This window comes from Ranitomeya imitator, chromosome 4 (genome assembly GCF_032444005.1).
Source record: "Ranitomeya imitator isolate aRanImi1 chromosome 4, aRanImi1.pri, whole genome shotgun sequence".
NCBI lineage: Eukaryota > Metazoa > Chordata > Amphibia > Anura > Dendrobatidae > Ranitomeya > Ranitomeya imitator.
The window spans coordinates 670,421,290-670,442,798 of record NC_091285.1 but is presented as its reverse complement, the minus strand read 5'-3'; the positions used below and the strand labels follow the sequence as shown (position 1 = coordinate 670,442,798).

The 21,509-nt window shown below is 42.7% G+C and overlaps 1 protein-coding gene across 7 annotated transcripts in view; it reads left to right on the top strand.

Moving 5' to 3' along the window:
- Positions 1 to 21,509, top strand: part of CACNA1A (calcium voltage-gated channel subunit alpha1 A) — a 473,240-nt gene that overhangs the window by 380,208 nt on the left and 71,523 nt on the right. The window lies entirely within an intron of this gene.

The window sequence follows — 21,509 nt, the reverse complement described above, 5'->3', positions numbered from 1 at the left end:
TTGCAGGTGTTTTTGTTAATTATTCTAATTTACTGAGATAATGACTTTTGGGTTTTCATTGGCTGTCATAATCATCAACATTAACAGAAATAAACACGTGAAATGGATCGCTCTGTTTGTAATGACTCTATATAATATACGAGTTTCACTTTTTGAATTGAGGAACTGAAATAAATTAACTTTTTGATGATATTCTAATTTAGTGAGAAGCACTTGTACTTATAACAGTCAGTACCGAAGGACCACTGAAATAACAGAGTTTGAAAGGTGCTATATGTAAATATATAAAACCAACCAGGCTGAATATAAATAATTAATGTGATGAAAAATATTAAACTATAAAAAAGGCAGCCTGTTTAGTGAACATATCAGCGCTAATAATGCAAAGACGCTGATGTTGGGCAGATTAAGCAGCAGTAAAACACTGTAGGATTAAGAATAGTGATGAGCGAACGTGCTAGGGTGCTAACCGAGTGACTTCAGTGTGCTCGAATAATATGTTCAAGTCCCCACGGCTGCATGTCTCGCAGCTGGTCGACAGCAGCAACAGATGCATGGATTGCCTAACAGACAATTCCTTCACGTGTTCCTACTGTCGAACAGCCGTGAGTTTGGGGACTCGAACATATTATTCATTCACGCCAAAGACTCTCGGTTAGCACCAGAGCGTGCTCAGATAACACCTTGCCCAAGCACATTCGCTCATCACTAAGAACGCCGGTGTATCAGAGAGGTGGCAGTTTAGACGATAAGTCCGGTAAGTCCCGGCCGGGGACAACCCTGGAAATGGAAGCAGAGCACCGGAGCGAGCGGCGTGTGACGTCACACTGTCTCCGAGGAGCAGATGCCTGGAGGGGCCGCACCTCTCCTTACTTGTTTAGGAAAGCACTGTTTCCTTCATCCATCTCCTAACATATAAGTGGCCGCGGGCGTAATTATATTGCATGTCTCAGAGTATATTGCAGAAAGATCTGCTGTTTTGTATAGGTCTATAATAGGTCTATGGAATAAAATGACTATGCAGAAGTTTTTCTAAGAAAATGACAGTATAATGCATATACTGCTCCATACTGAAAACGTATATATGCTAATAGGTATATACTGAAATGACCTACAGGCTTCACATGTGCTTGTATGTACACATATGTTGCATATTATGGCAGGTTGCTGTGGTCAATGAATGGTTGGCCTGTGTGCTAGTTCTGCTAGGGGCTGGAATTTCCTAGTCCTATATCACATTCAGATGAATCTATCGCTCTTTCTTTTCCTGTCTCTGCATTCCTTATTCTTTTATTTTATGTATCTTCCTCTCTTGTCTCTTCACACTCATTCTGGTAAGTGCACAATGCATTGGAAGGATGATGCAGGCTGACCTAACCCTTCTCCCTTCCTGCTTGACAAATATCCTGTTGCAACGAGATCTAAAATAATGATTTACAACCATGCATTAATGAAAGCTGTGCTTGTGAAGTATTATCATAGAGCACGAGGCAGGATTTATGAGAAATGATGGACGTGATAAAAGCATATGTTTGACTGGAGCAGACAAATATGGTAAATGCGCGCTGCTGGGGGAGACATGATATTTTTCCGGCGTGCCATTTTTCATGATGTCTCTATCACTGCACAAAACTTTTATATATATATATATATATATATATATATATATATACATATATATATATATATATATCCTTTTACAGTTCCGATATTATTCAGCTTTGTATTTTAATTAGATTTAGTAATTAATCCGTAAGACCATAACATATCTGTCCTCTATCCATGTTACATATTATAATGATGTTTATTATTAAAGAGTACCTATCAAAAAGTCCAGCTTGCTCTGATTTAATCCCCACTGCTCTCCTGAGTATTTCTCTTTTTTTGCTTATAAAATCCACCATAAGTTTCGAGAGATATGGGCCTCTATATTTAGTGTGCCCTATATGTTGTTTTTTATTGTCTTCACTAAAAGAGGGCTTTGCTTGCAGGATCCTCTGGGGCATGTCTTTTGGCTGCTCGCAGGATCTTCTGGGGCTTGTCTTTTGGCTGCTCGCAGGATCTTCTGGGGCATGTCTTTTGGCTGCTCGCAGGATCTTCTGGGGCTTGTCTTTTGGCTGCTCGCAGGATTCTCTGGGGCATGTCTTTTGGCTGCTCGCAGGATCTTCTGGGGCGTGTCTTTTGGCTGCTCGCAGGATCCTCTGGGGTGAGTCTTTTGGCTGCTCGCAGGATCTTCTGGGGCATGTCTTTTGGCTGCTCGCAGGATCTTCTGGGGCATATCTTTTGGCTGCTTGCAGGATCCTCTGGGGCGTGTCTTTTGGCTGCTCGCAGGATCTTCTGGGGTGTGTCTTTTGGCTGCTCGCAGGATCCTCTGGGGTGAGTCTTTTGACTGCTCTGTATTATTCTGTGAGCATATCCATCTTGTAAAGACCATAAAAATTATTAGATTGGGTGCACTCAAACAGTCATATCTTTGGAACCGTATGGAAAAGACTGGAAAACTCAGGAAACAGCAAAGATAAAATCAGAGCAAAAACTGGCCACTTTTGACCTGATGACTGGTCCTCTTTAACCTTACATTACATTACAGTTACCTAACATTACAGTATCAACACAGTATCTTTACTTACTGCTTTTTTTTCTACCGAACATTATACACTATCTTCATCTTACACCGTTCCTATTATTTCCACCTTACCCAGCTTTATTTTATATGTGCCATGTATCTAGAACTGGGACAAATCTTTGCATAATAGACAGGAAGTAAAACCCAGTTAATTGCTATATTGTCTAGTCACCAGTCATCTGGTCAGATACATATACATTCATTTTTGTATTTGCGAAAATTTCAGAAAATCCCTTTAACCAAACTGATAATCTGTCTAATTTCTACACATTGACTATACCATCAAACATTATATCTGTCCTGTTTCTACACTATATTTACAGTATACTATTACTCACACCTTATATTTCTCCAAAATGAAGTGAATAAGTGAAAAAACAAGACTTTATCTCTCTTATGATTCTTAACTATACTTATACTATTGCTCCTAAATTTACATTACACCTATACTATTACTCATCCTATATATTACATTTGTTCTTTATCTACACTTTACCTGTACTATTACTCACACCTTACATTATATGTCTTGTATTAATACTATAACTATACTGTTACTTACTCATTACATTATACAGTGAAGGAAATAATTATTTGCTCCCTTGATGATTTTGTAAGTTTGCCCACTGACAAAGACATGGACAGTCTATAATTTTAAGGGTAGGTTAATTTTAACATTGAGAGACAGAATATCAAAAATAAAATCCAGAAAATCACATTATTTAAATTTATTTGCATTTTGTAGTGAGAAAAAAGTATTTGATCCCCTACCAACCATTAAGAGTTCTGGCTCCTACAGACCAGTTAGACGCTCTTAATGAACTCGTTACCTGCATCAAAGACAGCTGTCTTACATAGTCACCTTTATAAAAGACTCCTGTCCACAGGAATGGGAATGGGTTACAAAGCCATAAGTAAGACGCTGGGTGAGAAGGAGACAACTGTTGGTGCAATAGTAAGAAAATGGAAGAAATACAAAATGACTGTAAATCGACATCGATCTGGGGTACCATGTAAAATCTCACCTCGGGAGGTATCCATGATCATGAGGAAGATGAGAGATCAGCCTAAAACTACACAGGGGGAACTTGTTAATTATCTCAAGGCAGCTGGGACCACAGTCACCAAGAAAACCGTTGGTAATACATTACGCTGTAAAGGTTTAAAATCCTGAAGTGCCCGCAAGGTCCCCCTGCTCAAGATGGCACATGTGCAGGCCTGTCTGAAGTTTGCCAATGAACACCTGGATGATCCTGTGAGTGATTGGGAGAAGGTGCTGTGGTCAGATGAGACAAAAATTGAGCTCTTTGGCATTAACTCAACACGCCCTGTTTGGAGGAAGAGAAATGCTGCCTATGACCCAAAGAAAACCATCCCCACTGTCAAGCATGGAGGTGGAAACATGTTTTGGGGGTGTTTCTCTGCTAAGAGCACATGACTACTTCACCGCATCAATGAGAGAATGGATAGAGTCATGTACCATAAAATCCTGAGTGACAACCTCCTTCCCTCCGCCAGGACATTAAAAATGGGTCATGGCTGGGTATTCCAGCAAGACAATGACCCAAAACATACAGCCAAGACAACAAAGGAGTGGCTCAAAAAGAAGCACATTAAGGTCATGGAGTGGCCAACCAATCTCCAGACCTTAATCCCATAGAAAACTTATGGAGGGAGTTAAAGCTCCGCGTTGCCAAGCGACAGCCTCAAAATCTTAATAATTTAGAGATGATCTTCAAAGAGGAATGGACCAAAATTCCTCCTGACATGTGCGCAAACCTCATCATCAGCTACAAAAAACGTCTGATTGCTGTGCTTGCCAACAAGGCTTTTGCCACCAAGTATTAAGTCTCGTTTGCCAGAGGTATCTTATTTCTCACTGCAAAATGAAAATTAATTTCTATAATTTACAGTGGGTACGGAAAGTATTCATATTCCTTTAAATTTTTCACTCTTTGTTTCATTGCAGCCATTTGGTAAATTAAAAAAAACAATCATTTTTTTTCTCATTAATGTACACTCTGCACCCCAGCTTGACTGAAAAAAACCAGAAATGTAGTAAGTTTTGCAGATTTATTAAAAAAGAAAAACTGAAATATCACATGGTCATAAGTCTTCAGACCCTTTGTTCAGTATTGAGTAGAAGCCCCTTTTGAGCTCGTACAGCCATGAGTCTTCTTGGGAATGATGCAACAAGTTTTTCACCCCTGAATTTGGGGATCCTCTGCCGTTCTTCCTTGCAGATCCTCTCCAGTTTCGTCAGGTTAGATGGTGAACGTTGGTGGACGGCCATTTTCAGGACTCTCCAGAGATGCTCAATTGGGTTTAGGTGAGGACTCTGGCTGGGCCGGTCAAGAATGGTCACAGAGTTGTTCTGAAGCTGCTCCCTTGTTATTTTTAGCTGTGTGCTTAGGGTCATTGTCTTGTTGGAAGGTGAACCTTCGGCCAAGTCTGAGGTCCAGAGCAGTCTGGAAGAGGTTTTCATCCAGGATTTCTCTGTACTTGGCCGCATTCATGTTTCCTTCAATGACAACCAGTCATCCTGTCCCTACAGCTGAAAAACACCCCCATAGCATGATGCTGCCACCACAATGTTTCACTGTTGGAATTGTATTGGGCAGGTGATGAGCAGTGCCTGGTTTTCTCCACACATACCGCTTAGAATTAGCACCATAAAGGTCTATATTTGTCTCATCAGACCAGAGAATCTTATTTCTCATGGTCTGGGAGTCCTTCATGTGTTTTTTTAGCAAACTCTATGGGGTCTTTCGTATGTCTTGCACTGAGGAGAGGCTTCCGTTGGGCCACTCTGCCATAAAGGCCCGACTGGTGGAGGGCTGCAGTAATAGTTGACTTTGTGGAACTTTCTCCCATCTCCCTACTACATCTATGGAGCTCAGCCACAGTGATCTTGGGGTTCTTCTTTTCTTCTCTCACCAAGGCTCTTCTCCCACGATTGCTCAGTTTGGCTGGACGGCCAGGTCTAGGAAGACTTCTGGTGGTCCCAAACTTCTTCCATTTAAGGATATGGAGGCCACTGTGCTCTTAGGAACCTTAAGTACTGCAGAAATTCTTGGCCAGATCTGTGCGTTGCCACAATTCTGTCTCTGTGCTCCTTGGCCAGTTGCTTTGACCTCATGATTCTCATTTGGTCTGACATGCACTGTGAGCTGTGAGGTCTTATATAGACAGGTGTGCGCCTTTCCAAATCAAGTCCTATCAGTTTAATTAAACACAGCTGGAATCCAATGAAGGAGTAGAACCATCTCAAGGAGGATCACAAGGAAATGGACAGCATGTGACTTAAATATGAGTGTCTGATCTGAGCAAAGGGTCAGAGTACTTATGACCATGTGATATTTCAGTTTTTCTTTTTTAATAAATCTGCAAAAATTTCTACATTTCAGTTTTCTTTTCAGTGAAGATGGGGTGCAGAGTGTACATTAGTGCGAAAAAAATTAACTTTTTTGAATTTACCAAATGGCTGCAATGAAACAAAAAGTGAAAAATGTGATTTTCTGGATTTTATTTTTAATATTCTATCTCTTAATGTTAAAATTAGCCTACCCTTAATATTATAGACTGTTCATGTCTTTGTCAGTGAGCAAACTTATGGTATGTGCACACGTTGTGGATTCCATTGCGGATTTTTCCGCTCGGATTCTGCAGAATCTGGGACAGCACAGCTCCTAAACCGACTTCGGAGGCATCCATTTGGAGCACAAACTCCTTTGAGAAGTCTGGTGCAACCAAGACTGGCTGTTGGCACAGGAGGAGCTTCAACTTCTGGAATGCCATCTCCCCTTCAGTGGACCATTTGACCATCGTCAACTTTGTGCCCTTGAGAAAATCAGTCAGGGGCAGCTATCATGGCGAAGTTCAGGATAATTCACCTATAATATCCGACAATCCCGAGGAACGCCCTGACCTGCTTTTTGCCTCCACTTTGTCTACTTGCGGCTTAATCGCCTCTTCCAACAATATAGCCTAAGTACTTTGCCACATCTTTCCCGGGGGTGCACTTCTTTGGGTTTATTGTAAACCCAGCTTTCCTTAGTGCATCGAGTACCACCTGGACCTTCTGCAGGTGACTGCCCCAATCCGGGCCGAAAATCACAATGTTGTCCAAATAAGCGGCGGCGTACTAATTGTGAGAGCCTAGAATCCAATCCATAGCCCTCTGGAAGTTGGCTGGGGCTCCTTGTAGTCCGAACGGCATCCGGGTATATTGAAAGCACCCATCCCTGGCACTTGGAGACAGGAGAATTTGCCAGTACCCCTTCGTTAGGTCCAGGGTGGTGATGTACCTGGCTGACCCTAGCCTCCCAACAAGCTCATCTACCAGGGACATCGGATACGCGTCAAACTTGGACACCTTATTGAGCTTCCTGTAATCATTACACAAGCGCCACTCTCCACTTGGCTTTGGCACCAGGACAATAGGGCTGTACCAGCTGATCTTTGACTCCTCAGTGACACCCAGACTCAACATTCTCTTCACCTCCTGGGAGATCACCTCACAGCGAGCTTCAGGAATCCGATACACCCTTTGGTTCACCCTTACATGTGGTTCAGTCAGGATTTCGTGCTGCACCACCTGCGTACATCCTGGTAACTCCGAAAACAGGTCTAGGTTCTGCTAAAGCAGCTCACAGCACTGTTGTTTCTTGGCCGGCGGCAATGTCTCTGCCACTGTGACATCCTCAACCTTTGCTTCAGGATGGGCCCCTAGGCACGGTGCTTCTACTGGATGCCTGTATTACCACGTTTTCAGCCGGTTAATGTGGTACACTTGGTACAGCTTCCTTCACCCTGGTTGGTGGACCTTATAGTTGACATCACTCAACTCCAAATGGCCTTTGCCACTTGGCTAGGAATTTGCTTTCTACGGTGGGGATCAACACGAGCACCCGGTCCCCAGGGTGTAACTGTCTCAGCCTCGTGGCCCGGTTGTAGACCCTTTCCTGAGCTTGAAGGAGACTCTCCTTCCCTATCGGCGTCACCCTTACGATTCGTTCCTGCATTTGGGCCAAATACTTAATGACGCTCCGGTGGGGTGTAACTTCTGCTTCTCAAGTCTCCTTCGCAACATCTAGAAGTCCCCGGGGGTGCCGTCCGTATAACAGATCGAACAGTGAGAACCTCACATAGGTATGTGGGACTTCCCTGATGGAGAACAGCATGTATGGTGTGAGGCAATCCGAATCTCGGCCACCCTTCTCCACGACCTTTTCCAGCATGGACTTCAAGATCTTATTGAACCTCTCCACCAGGCCGTCTGTCTGCGAATGGTACACCGACGTCCTAAATTGGGCAATCTGGAGGGCCTTGCACAACTCCCTCATTACTTTGGACATAAATGGTGTCCCCTGGCCCATCCAGGAGAAAATATGACTAGCTCTTGTGCTATAGTTCGGGTGGAGGAGTTTCTCAGGGGTACCGCGTAGTGTAGTCCATTACCACGAGGATTTATTGATGACCCCTGGCGGACTTAACTAAGGGCCCATCCATGTCCATGGCAATCTGGTCGAACGGGACTTTGTTTACTGGTAACGGAACTAGGGAACTGTGGAAGTGGGATACGGGGGGCAGTTAGCTGACAGGTAGGGCAGCAGTGGCAGAAATTAACAATGTCCCTGTGACACCCAGGCCAGTAAAATCTCTGAAGGACCCATTCTTGGGTCTTATCTACACCTAGGTGCCCCCCCCAAGACATGAGCATGGGCAAGATCTAATACCCTACATCTATAGGGTCCCGGGACTAATAGATGGTCTAATACTTCCCCTCTCTGTTTAGTGATTTGATATAGCAACTCAATCTGCTGGTGTTGCTGCTACTGCTGCTGCATCTGCTGTATAAGCAGCTTACTTGTCTCCTGTTGCGCCATCTGTTGCTGCTGTAATTGTTGATGATGTTGTAGCTGCTGTTGCTGCTGTGTTTGTAGTAGATGTTTGAGCAGGTCCTCCATCTTGCCTGACATCGTCCGCTGGCTTGTGGCTGTCACACGTGTTAGCTGGAAACGCTGCCCGCACTTCTAACACCACTTGTAGATCGGATCACTCGGCTACACATGGAGGTAGTCAATGGGACACTGCACCTTTAAGGATGCTCTTGGTTTATTAGTACAGCATAAACTAAGGTTTTCAAGCACAAAAATAAACACGGCCCTTTGGGCAAAACAACAAAACAAAACGGTAGCACTTCATGCAGTCCTTGCACTTGTGGGGTTAACAATGTCCTTGCACAAGCACTCTGTGCGCAAACACACTCCTGGAGTCTTCCTCTCCTGGCCCTCAACAGCACAGACTAACCAAGGAGTTCAGCTATTTAGCCAGACCACGTGACTCTCCATCATGTGACTGATCACGTGATCCTGACATCATACAGGTCCTGAAAGAACACTGCCAGTGGAGATACGTGGACCTCCTCACTCCTGCTCTATGGAGGTCCACTAAAACCAGCCCATAATATGACTTTCAAGAAACCGATCCAACACATAGTGTGCTGGAGGAAACAATTCTGATCTCTCACAGTCAAAAATATAAATATTTGGGGTAAATTAGACTAAACTCACAGGAAAATCCCCAAAAAAGTGACTTTCAAAAATATCATAAAAAATAACCTTTATTTTAAATATTAAAACCATATGTGTGCACTTGACAAAACCATCACCAATGAATACAAGCGTTCTACAGGAAAGGCTGGAACGGTGCCAAGCCCTATGCTTTCTAGGTGCACCCTACCTGCCTGTGGAGGTTGGCACCCTATTATCCTACGCCGTGGCGCCCCCGCTCCTCGCCGGCTCTCCCTGCTATCCCTATAATACCCTAACACGGCAGGGAAAGAAATTCTCATATAAATGTGTGGATATGGATAACTTGGAAGGACATGGGTATGTCAGTATAACTATCTAGCTAGAACTAGGGTTCTCAACTGACTTGGTGATCTGTGTCCCTTACTCCTCATACATAAAGTTTCTAGCCAGAAAAAACAACGGCAGATAGAGATGCTTATCAAAGATAGGACTAAATACACACGTAACCTTGGTCTGTTTGCATACAGTGGGGCAAAAAAAGTATTTAGTCAGTCAGCAATAGTGCAAGTTCCACCACTTAAAAAGATGAGAGGCGTCTGTAATTTACATCATAGGTAGACCTCAACTATGGGAGACAAACTGAGAAAAAAAAATCCAGAAAATCACAGTCTGTTTTTTTAACATTTTATTTGCATATTATGGTGGAAAATAAGTATTTGGTCAGAAACAAACAATCAAGATTTCTGGCTCTCACAGACCTGTAACTTCTTCTTTAAGAGTCTCCTCTTTCCTCCACTCATTACCTGTAGTAATGGTACCTGTTTAAACTTGTTATCAGTATAAAAAGACACCTGTGCACACCCTCAAACAGTCTGACTCCAAACTCCACTATGGTGAAGACCAAAGAGCTGTCAAAGGACACCAGAAACAAAATTGGAGCCCTGCACCAGGCTGGGAAGACTGAATCTGCAATAGCCAACCAGCTTGGAGTGAAAAAATCAACAGTGGGAGCAATAATTAGAAAATGGAAGACATACAAGACCACTGATAATCTCCCTCGATCTGGGGCTCCACGCAAAATCCCACCCCGTGGGGTCAGAATGATCACAAGAACGGTGAGCAAAAATCCCAGAACCACGCGGGGGGACCTAGTGAATGAACTGCAGAGAGCTGGGACCAATGTAACAAGGCTTACCATAAGTAACACACTACGCCACCATGGACTCAGATCCTGCAGTGCCAGACGTGTCCCACTGCTTAAGCCAGTACATGTCCGGGCCCGTCTGAAGTTTGCTAGAGAGCATTTGGATGATCCAGAGGAGTTTTGGGAGAATGTCCTATGGTCTGATGAAACCAAACTGGAACTGTTTGGTAGAAACACAACTTGTCGTGTTTGGAGGAAAAAGAATACTGAGTTGCATCCATCAAACACCATACCTACTGTAAAGCATGGTGGTGGAAACATCATGCTTTGGGGATGTTTCTCTGCAAAGGGGCCAGGACGACTGATCCGGGTACATGAAAGAATAAATGGGGCCATGTATCGTGAGATTTTGAGTGCAAACCTCCTTCCATCATCAAGGGCATTGAAGATGAAACGTGGCTGGGTCTTTCAACATGACAATGATCCAAAGCACACCGCCAGGGCAACGAAGGAGTGGCTTCGTAAGAAGCATTTCAAGGTCCTGGAGTGGCCTAGCCAGTCTCCAGATCTCAACCCTATAGAAAACCTTTGGAGGGAGTTGAAAGTCCGTGTTGCCAAGCGAAAAGCCAAAAACATCACTGCTCTAGAGATCTGCATGGAGGAATGGGCCAACATACCAACAACAGTGTGTGGCAACCTTGTGAAGACTTACAGAAAACGTTTGACCTCTGTCATTGCCAACAAAGGATATATTACAAAGTATTGAGATGAAATTTTGTTTCTGACCAAATACTTATTTTCCACCATAATATGCAAATAAAATGTTAAAAAGACAGACAATGTGACTTTCTGGATTTTTTTTTTCTCAGTTTGTCTACCATAGTTGTGGTCTACCTATGATGTAAATTACAGACGCTTCTCATCTTTTTAAGTGGTGGAACTTGCACTATTGCTGACTGACTAAATACTTTTTTGCCCCACTGTATATATTAGGGTCTCAAGGTGCTGTTATGACATTAGGGAGGTGTATCTGCTGTGATGTCAAGCATATCCCATACAACCTTCTAATATTTAAGTGCCAAACTGCAGCATCAATATTATAATAGATGCCTAAAGCAGCCACCTACTGTCCCATTAATTGATGACATAGTCATTTTTTGCCACCCCAGTACAAACCAGATCACTAAACCACATTATGTCTTATGCAAAGATCACATCCCTTTAGACTCAACGTGTTTCTCCCCTTCTAATTCAAAAGAGGTTCATCAGGAGTACATCCAGATAATAAAGGGTTAATAAAGGCCGATCCCCTATCCTTGTAGCGCTACAAGGATAGGGGATCGGCCCGGTGGTGCAGCTATCTACATTGCTGACATGCTGAAATTATACACAAGCTAAGTAACCCTTTATGATCTGGATGTACTCCTGATGAACCTCTTGAATTAGAAGGGGAGAAACGCGTTGAGTCTAAAGGGATGTGATCTTTGCGTAAGACATAATGTGGTTTAGTGATCTGGTTTGTACTGGGGTCGCAAAAAATAACTATGTCATTAATTAATGGGACAGTAGGTGGCTGCTTTAGGCATCTATTATAATATTGATGCTGCAGTTTGGCACTTAAATATTAGGTTGTATGGGATATGCTTGACATCACAGCAGATACACCTCCCTATTGTCATAACAGCATCTTGAGACCCTAATATATATGCAAACAGACCAAGGTTACGTGTGTATTTAGTCCTATCTTTGATAAGCATCTCTACCTGCCGTTGTTTTTTCTGGCTAGAAACTTTATGTATGAGGAGTAAGGGACACAGATCACCAAGTCAGTGGAGAACCCTAGTTGTAGCTAGATAGTTATACTGACAGACATACCCATGTCCTTCCAAGTTATCCAAATCCACACATTGTATATGTGAGAATTTCTTTCCCTGCCCTGTTAGGGTATTATAGGGATAGCAGGGAGAGACGGCGAGGAGCGGGGGCGCCATGGCGTAGGATAATAGAGTGCCAACCTCCGCAGGCAGGTAGAGTGCACCTAGAAAGCGTAAGGCTTGGCACCTTTCCGGCCTTTCCTGTAGAACGCTTGTATTCATTGGTGATGGTTTTGTCAAGTGCACACATATGGTTTTAATATTTAAAATAAAGGTTATTTTTTATGATATTTTTGAAAGCCGCTTTTTTTGGGATTTTTCTGTGAGTTTAGGAAATAATTCTGGTTTTACATCACTGACGCCATCATGCACAGTGACACCTATCTCCCCTCCATCACTTCACCAGTGACTCTGTCACACTATACTGTTACTTTGACCTTACATTATACTGTATGTCTTGTATTAATACTATAGCTATACTGTTACTTACACCTTAAATTATATGTCTTGTATTAATACTGTAACTATAGTGTTACTTACACCTTACATTATATATGTCTTGTATTACTATTATAATTGTACTGTTCCGCACACCTTACATTATATATGTCCTTTATCTAGACTAAACCTATATTATTACGCACACACCTAACATTATATCTGTTCTGCATCTTTACTATACCAATGCTCATATCAGTGTGACATCGTGCAGTCAGTGCATGTGTATTTTACTGTAGAAAAATATTTAGAATTGAGAGTCCTCAGTGGTTGATACCTTTTAATGGCTAACTGAAAAGATGGTAACAAATTGCAAGCTTTCGAGACTACACAGGTCTCTTCATCAGGCAGGTATCAACCACTGAGGACTCTCAATTCTAAATATTTTTCTATCCACTGGCTAACACGGTACCAAGATATATTTTACTGTACAAATCATGTGGGTCCCCCCTATATTTACTAACCACCAAAGGCTAAACAGACAGCTGCAGACTGATATGAATAGCCTAGGAAGGGGCCATATATTGGCCCCCTACCAGATAAAGAACATGAGCCCTCAGCTTCCCCAGAATTGGCACAAGCATAAGATGTGCCAATTTTCGCTCTTAGCCTCGCTCTTCCTACTTGCTTTTGTGGTGGCAAGTGGAGTAAAATGTGTGGGTTGATGTCAGCTTTGTAATGTCAGATGACATCAAGCCCAGGGGTTAATAATGGAGAGGTGTCTATAAGACGCTCCCATTACTAACCGCATAGTGAAAATAAAATAAAGTCACACACAGAAAAAAAGTCCTTTAACGGAAAGAAACACAGAAAAATCCATAATTTGAAATAAACACTCCAAACCTCCTTTTACTCATTTACTACTGTAAAATTAAAAATAACAAAACTACATACAGGTAGTCCTTGACTTACGACGTTGATCCGTTCTTACGAGGCGTCGTAAACCGAATTTCGACGTAAGTCGGACCATACGTTCATACAATACTGTACCATAATAACAGTACAGTACTGCAAACACTTAGCCTATCCAAACACCTATCCTAACACAGAACCCTACATAATTAGGGTGTTATGGCGTGCAGGAGACTCGTTTTCCTCGTGTAACCGGAAACAGTGTACAGTACTGGACTCTATTCTTCCGCCGCTGCACGTAGTTCGACTTACGACGCAAAACCGCGTAAGTTGGAATGAGGCGTCGTATAAAGCATCGTAACCACAAAACGATGTAACTCGAGAATGTCGTAACCCGAGGACTAACTGTATTCCTCACCTGTCCGCCAATAATCCATTTGTCCCATGAAGCACATGGCTCTGCTTCATCTGGTTTGCAAGGCTGAGCGATGGCATGATGAGACTGCTCAGACGTAAATCCAAGAAATAATGAGCTGAGCCTGAGAACCGCTGCCTGTGACCGATGGTAACCTCAATGATGTCACCACAAGGCACTGAGCTGCACTCTCAGGCTCAGCTCAGTGTCTTATGGATCATGCCACTACTCAGCCATGCAATCCAGATGTAGCAGAGATGAAGCACGTCGTGGGACACATGGATTATCATCTGACAGATGAGGAACATGGTGTTTTATTATTTTTAATTTTACAGTAAATTATATGTCCTATATTTACACTTTACATTATGTTCTTTGTCAACATCTATGTTTCCCAAATTTCACGAGCCCCAACAGATCAAGACTTCAGGCTTTGATTAATATTGCACAGGTGATGGAATTATTATAACGGCATTATAAATTGGCAGGTTCTCTCGCTTGTGCGATACTAAGGAAATCCTGAAAACATGAACTGTTGGAGGGCCATGAGTACAGAAGTTTGGGAACCCCTGGTCTGCTTTATACCTACCTTAGAGCCTTACTTTATGTTTTGTATATTTCCACTACATCTATACTATTGTATATTTTAGCTTGTGAGAATACAGTGAAGCCTCTTTGCGACAACCATCCAAAATTGCATTGGGAAATGGTCTTCTAAGGGAAAGTCTTCTCAAAGAAGATGGCCACAATGCATAATGTTTTGTGGAAATCTGTTACATATTTCCTCTCCAGTGTAATGTCAATACAGGATTGCATATTGTAATATCTGGATGGCTCATGTCCGCCAAAGTAAGGCATCTGCTGGTTTTTGTATGACAAGTCTAATAATTGTAATATTAATTTCTGAGAATGGGACAGTGTGTGAATGCAACCTGTCACAAGTAGTGAATAAACCATGAGCAATCTAAAGGTGGCCACTTACCTTTCATAGCCCATAATGTTGCCATGTGGTATACATTTCATTTTTACAATAAGACCTTATGGGCAATGTATGCCTATATAGTGGCAAACATTAGAGCCTTCCACTGGCTAAGGGAATCATCCCGGGAATTACCACAAAGCAGTCTGCTCTGAGTCCCAGAGATGGGTTATGGTTCTGCTGGTATACATGTAGTTACTCTCCTACCTTACCCTAGTCAGCTGTACTAACTAGAAACTATTCAGCCTTAATTATAATGTATTAACATTTATTGTACTTTCTACATAGAAAATAATCTGATATTAATACTTAATGGGGTACTCCGAGGAGGTAAAATATGTTTGTACTGTCCCTGCCCTCATGAACTATATAGATGAGATGCCAATGCACATTAATTATCTTTATAACCCTTGTAATTCTGTGCGACAGCACCTGCTCCTCACTGCGCACCCATTCCCGTCTGAGACAATACGTCTCACACCAGTGTGCTGCTCCCCGCAGGGAGTAACAGCCAGCCTTAGAAGAGGTTCTCTAAAGATATACAGCTATTATCAGGAGACTGGCTGACAGCATGGAGCTGCACACTTCTGTAATGTCCCAGACAGAGGGGTGAGCAGTGAGGAGCAGCTCCTGTCACACCTGTCCTCTGATAATGTCTCCTTCTCTTCCGGACTACTTGCAGAGATCAGGCCACACACCCTCACCTTGTACTGCTCCTCACTGCTCACCCCTCCATCTGGGACAGCAATTTGTTGCAGCTTCCTGCTATTATCAGCCAGTCCCTGATTATAGCTGTATCTCTGCTGAGAACAAGGAGCAGGCTGTGCCCTCTCTTCTCAGGCTGGCTGATACAGTGGGAGCTGCACAATGCTGTGTTACATATTGTCCCAGACGGAGGGGTGAGCAGTGAGGAGCAGCTGTTATCACACAGAATCACAATGGTTATAAAGATAATTAATGTACACAGGGCTTCACAACTTTATAGTGTATGAGGGCAGGGACAGTACAAAAATGTATCTCCCTGGAGTGCTCCTTTATGTTTATTTACCTAATGAATATGGCAGGCAAGCACTAGCATTTATCTTACTACCTATTTATTTGTTGTATTTATTACACTCAGAAAGATTGTGGTACTGCATGTAACCCCTTTATTCACTTTAGCGTTAAGGACCAGTCAGAAAAGCTATACATAAGTCAATCGCCGGCCAATTACATCGGCTGTCAAAAACTAAAGGGAACAGAATGATCATTGATACGTTCCCTCTGTCTCCATACAGGATTGTGTTGTCAGCTCCTGTTTCAAGGGGGATTACCTTGAAATGTTTCCCCACATTTCTACAAACACTTCATGGCTGAATATCTGCTAGTATAAATGGGCCTTCTGTAACTGCATAAAAAATCCTCCATGTGCCGGAGTGAAAAAACTACCGTGGCTTTCGTTTTCTTTACCTACTAAAAAGTCACTTGAACTATTGAATTAGTAAATTAGCATTAGAGTACATGTACACGATTTTTCTCATATTATTAATTGGGTAAAGTTGCAAAAACAAGCAACATAGCAATATATTTCTTATTAAAAGTCCTCTGTTCTCAAGATCTTATTTTTTTTGTATACTACTCTGGGCCTTGGTTACCAGCCAACTCTGCAGTCTCCGAGGTAGCCGCTCCCCTAGGCAGGAAGTGTGAGCATGAATGCTCTTTGCCTGAGATCCTGCAAGTGCTGCTGTGAAGTTGGTCAGATCACTTGATTTAGCCATCCTCAGGGACCCTGCGCTGCCTATACTAGCAGCAGTGAGAGCACACATTTCATGCGAACTTACCAGCGTAGCCACAGTGAGGAGTGGTACCTATGTCACACAAAGTTGTATCAAGTGGGAACATGCAGACATGACTGCCACTTCATATACCCCCACCAAACCATTCCTATCCTGGTGGAATTGGATCAACGGGGCTCCAGGGGTTCAACCCCTAACAGTCTTGTGGATGATTAATAATTGTTGATGACTCAAAACCCTTGTAAGACCTAAAATATCTGCTGTGATGCTCGTCACTACTCATGGACAAGCCATGAGGCAGGATAGTCAAACGTTGTGGGGTCATATACAAAGAGAGCAGGTAGTAAGCTAAAGGGAAAAGACAAAGGAGTAGTCAATTCATGGTTCAAGGTCAGAATACCAGTGAGATAGCAGATAAGAACAAAGGGGTTAGGCAAACGGATGATCAGAACGAGGTCCAAGGTCAGGCAGCAACAGATCAACAAAGAGAATACAGGAATAGAAGGCAAACCAACAAGCAAATGCTATGTCTAGCAGAGTTCTGTGACTGACAGCTTAGCTATGTAGCTAAGGAACAGGGAACACCTTGAGGAAGCTCAGCGTCTTCCAGTCTCAGATTGGATGGCTGAGCTGTCAATCAAAATACCAACAGCTGAGCAGAGGAATCATGACATCTTCATTTGAAAGAGATAAGAGAACAAGGGTGTGTCCAGCATTTAAAAAATAATCTGACACAAATATATACAGTGGGGAAAAAATGTATTTAGTCAGCCACCAATTGTGCAAGTTCTCCCACTTAAAAAGATGAGAGAGGCCTGTAATTGACATCATAGGTAGACCACAACTATGAGAGTCAAAATGAGAAAACAAATCCAGAAAAGCACCTTGTCTGATTTGGCAAGATTTATTTAGCAAATTATGGTGGAAAATAAGTATTTGGTCATCAACAAAAGTTCATCTCAATATTTTGTTATATCCTTTGTTGGGAATGACAGAGGTCAAACGTTTTCTGTAAGTCTTCACAAGGTTGGCACACGCTGTTGGTGGTATGTTGGCCCATTCCTCCATGCAGATCTCCTCTAGAGCAGTGATGTTTTGGGCCTGTCGCTGGGCAACACGGACTTTCAACTCCTTCCAAAGGTTTTCTATAGGGTTGAGATCTGGAGACTGGCTAGGCCACTCCAGGATCTTCATATGCTTCTTGCGAAGCCACTCCTTCATTGCGCTGGTGGTGTGCTTGAGATCATTATCATGCTGAAAGACCCCCTGTACTGGCTTAAGCAGGGGGACACGTCTGGCACTGCAGAATCTGAGTCCCTGGCGGCGTAATGTGTTACTGATGGTAGCTTTTGTTCCGGTGGTCCCAGCTCTATGCAGGCCATTCAATAGATCCCCCCGTGTGGTCTTGGGATTTTTGCTCACCGTTCTTGTGATCATTTTGACCCCACGGGGTGAGATCTTGCGTGGAGCGCCAGATCGAGGGAGATTATCAGTGGTCTTGTATGTCTTCCTTTTTCTTATTTTTGCTCCCACAATTGATTTCATCACACCAAGCTGCTTGCCTATTGCAGATTCAGTCTTCCCAGCCTCATGCAGGGCTACAATTTTGTTTCTGGTGTCTTCACCATAGTGGAGTTTGGAGTGTGACTGCTGGAGGTTGTGGACAGGTGTCTTTTATACCGATAGCAAGTACAAACAGGAGCCATTACTACAGGTAATGAGTGGAGGACAGAGGAGCCTCTTAAAGAAGTTACAGGTCTGTGAGAGTCAGAAATCTTGCATGTTTTTAGGTGACCAAATACTTATTTCCCACTATAATTTGCAAAATAAATCTTCCCAAATCAGACAAGGTGATTTTCTGAATTTGTTTTCTCATTTTGACTCTCATAGTTGTGGTCTATCTATGATGTCAATTACAGGCCTCTCTCATCTTTTTACGTTTGAGAACTTGCACAATTGGTGGCTGACTAAATACTTTTTTTCCCCACTGTATACGGTATATGCTAAAAAACAAGTGAAAATCACACTTCCTATGCCTGTCGTCCTATGCGCTGGCCATGGTGGTCACGTCACACAAACTGACAGCAACTCCGCTACTCGCATGTAACCGCAGGACTATTGGTTGTCATACAGTAGGGGTTGTTTCATCACTTCAGCACATATAGAGCTGATTGAATTAACAAAATGTAAATTGTACAACCAGGCAACAATTAAGACTGACCATTAAGAATAAAATAACTAGACGTATATATGCACAAATTTTGGGTTTATAGCTTAAATTAAATCTGTGACAAAGATTTTATTATTGAAGCAGGTGTATGGCAGTATGGGACCTGGCACAATAAAATTGATACTTGTTTTGTAGTAATCTGATGTGCCAGAGCTGAAATATTGAGCTTTGAAATTGGGGGCGTATCGATGTACTCTGAGTGAAAAGTGGTATCATTCACATTCTACAAGGACCTACACCGCTATACCACTTTTTTTCAGTGTTATTAACCAAATTGGGCAGAGAAATAAATTGCAGTCTAACCAACTATAGAATATATCCTAGATATAAGAAGACTCCACTGTAATCTATCATCAAACATAATGATTCCTATTTAACCATGCTGCTGTCAATTCCTGACATTGGCCTTTAAGTGATCAAATCCCGGCGGCTTGTCTGTTCCATTTCCAATTTTACTCCATGCCCATAGCAGGATGAGCTGCAGGTGATCACCTGCTGAAGGCCTCCGTTGCCCCATCTTTTTGCTCCTATGAAGCACAGCCAAAGGCTAACCTTCATATGAGACCATGAGTTTTACTGTGTCCTATACTGCAATACTGAATTACTATAGTGCATTGTACAAAAGATCACAGATTGAAGTCCCCTGGGGGATTGATAAGTCAAAATGAACACTTATATAAAAAAAAAGTTTTTAAAAGTGTTAAAAACAAAACAAAAGCATTTCCCTTTCACCCATCCAAAAATAAACAAAATATAAAAATTAAGCATATTCATTATGGCTGTATTTGTAACAGTCCTATCTAAACAATCAAAAGAGTTTGTCAATACTGTTTTATTAGGCCTACAATATCTAATTGGTGGGGGTTCGACATCCGGCGCCCTTGTCAATAAGCCGACACTGGCACCGACAATGGCTGGAAGTTTTCGGATGCTGCCGGAGTCAGCAGTTGTCATTTTTACATGGACAGTGGCTGGTTACTGCAGATCCACCAAATGAGCAGGGTGTCTGGATATGTAGTACCTGGCCGCAACCATAGTGGTCTACCCCTTTAAATAAACATCCTAAAAAAAAAATCGCTGTCAGTTCAAGTGACTGTAGACTGATCTTCTCAGCCTAGAAAACCCCTTTAATATAAGAAGATCCATGGCACTCCTAAGTTGCAGTGAAGAAAATGACATTTACGGTTGTATCACCATGTCCCCATGTTCAGGGGCACCACATGTTACAAGAAGGCCAACATTTCGCTCAGTTCGGGCCTTGGTTAGGAGTAGTGTAGCTGTCCGCCTCTCCACAGGAGCGTCCACTACTCTGCTCATAACAAGCAGTGCCGCGGTCTTTCCTATATCATAGGGATTCCCATCCTACCACTGAGCGGCACCATTCACCCGGAGTGCCAAACGTGCAACCTAGGCGTATGGCTATCCCGTGGTAGCATAGCCAGAGCTACCTATAAACTGTATGTTCTCTATAGGACAACTTTGTAGATATTTGCCTTTTGCCATTATTTCTTTTAAACATCAGTCCTATGTTCATGACTCCGATTGTCCTCAGGCCACTAGATGAGGTGTCGCGTAATATATAAAGCTTCAGAGCCTCTGGTCCCATATGCCAGCTTCCCATCCCCATATTGTCTGTGCATACGTGCGCCTGAGAATTTGGGCTATCATTGTAATTACATCATACCTATACTGTAGGACTGTGTCTCCCTGAGCACGACTACTTTACTTTGAGACATCATCCTCAGGGCTAGTCCCTCTTGATAATCCACTCCATGCCAATTAAGGACTATACCCCATCTGTCTTTCTTACCTTGTGTGGAGCTCGGGGAAGTTGCTAATGTTGTGTGGCCGGAATCTCTTATGGTTAATTTGGGAGCTTCCCTTACCTTGTTTAACGCTCTGACTAATACAATAAGTTTCACAGCTTTGTTTGTGAATGTATTTCTTTTTTTTTCTCTCTTTTTACTCCCTCTCTCCCTTTCTCACCCTTCTCCTCCTCTTCGTCTCACCTATCTCGCCTTCCTCCCTCTCCCAGCCGCCCTCTCTCCCCTGTGCTCCCCCTATGTAGGAATTCTAGCTCTATTGAAGGGATTGCATGGGGGAATCCCTGCACGTTGCACGCTACGATTCTGCATGAAGCATGCTCCAGGTTGGCCTGTGTGCTCGCCTGCCTATCTTGGCTGTTCATTATTTGAAGAATACTACACTACCAGAGTGGCGGGTGGGAGAGATGAGCAATCATCCCTATTTTCCCTTGTTCACTCTGGTGGTGGAGCATTGTACTATCTATGGTGTCGTCTGTAGACCAGGACTCTGAGGCTCAGGGGATATAATCACAGGAATGCACAGAACTGAAATAACGATGACAGGGTGAGCCCTTTATCTAGACTAGTTTATTATATATATATATATATATATATATATATATATATATATCACATGTCCATAATTGTATAAATTAGTCATAAAATGGACTTAGAGAATGGGTAGCTGTCGGTGCTCATAGCCTGGATATCTGGGCTTTGCACCCAGCCAGATGGGGGGATTCCAGCCTAAATAATCTGAGCTTTTTTTTCGGAG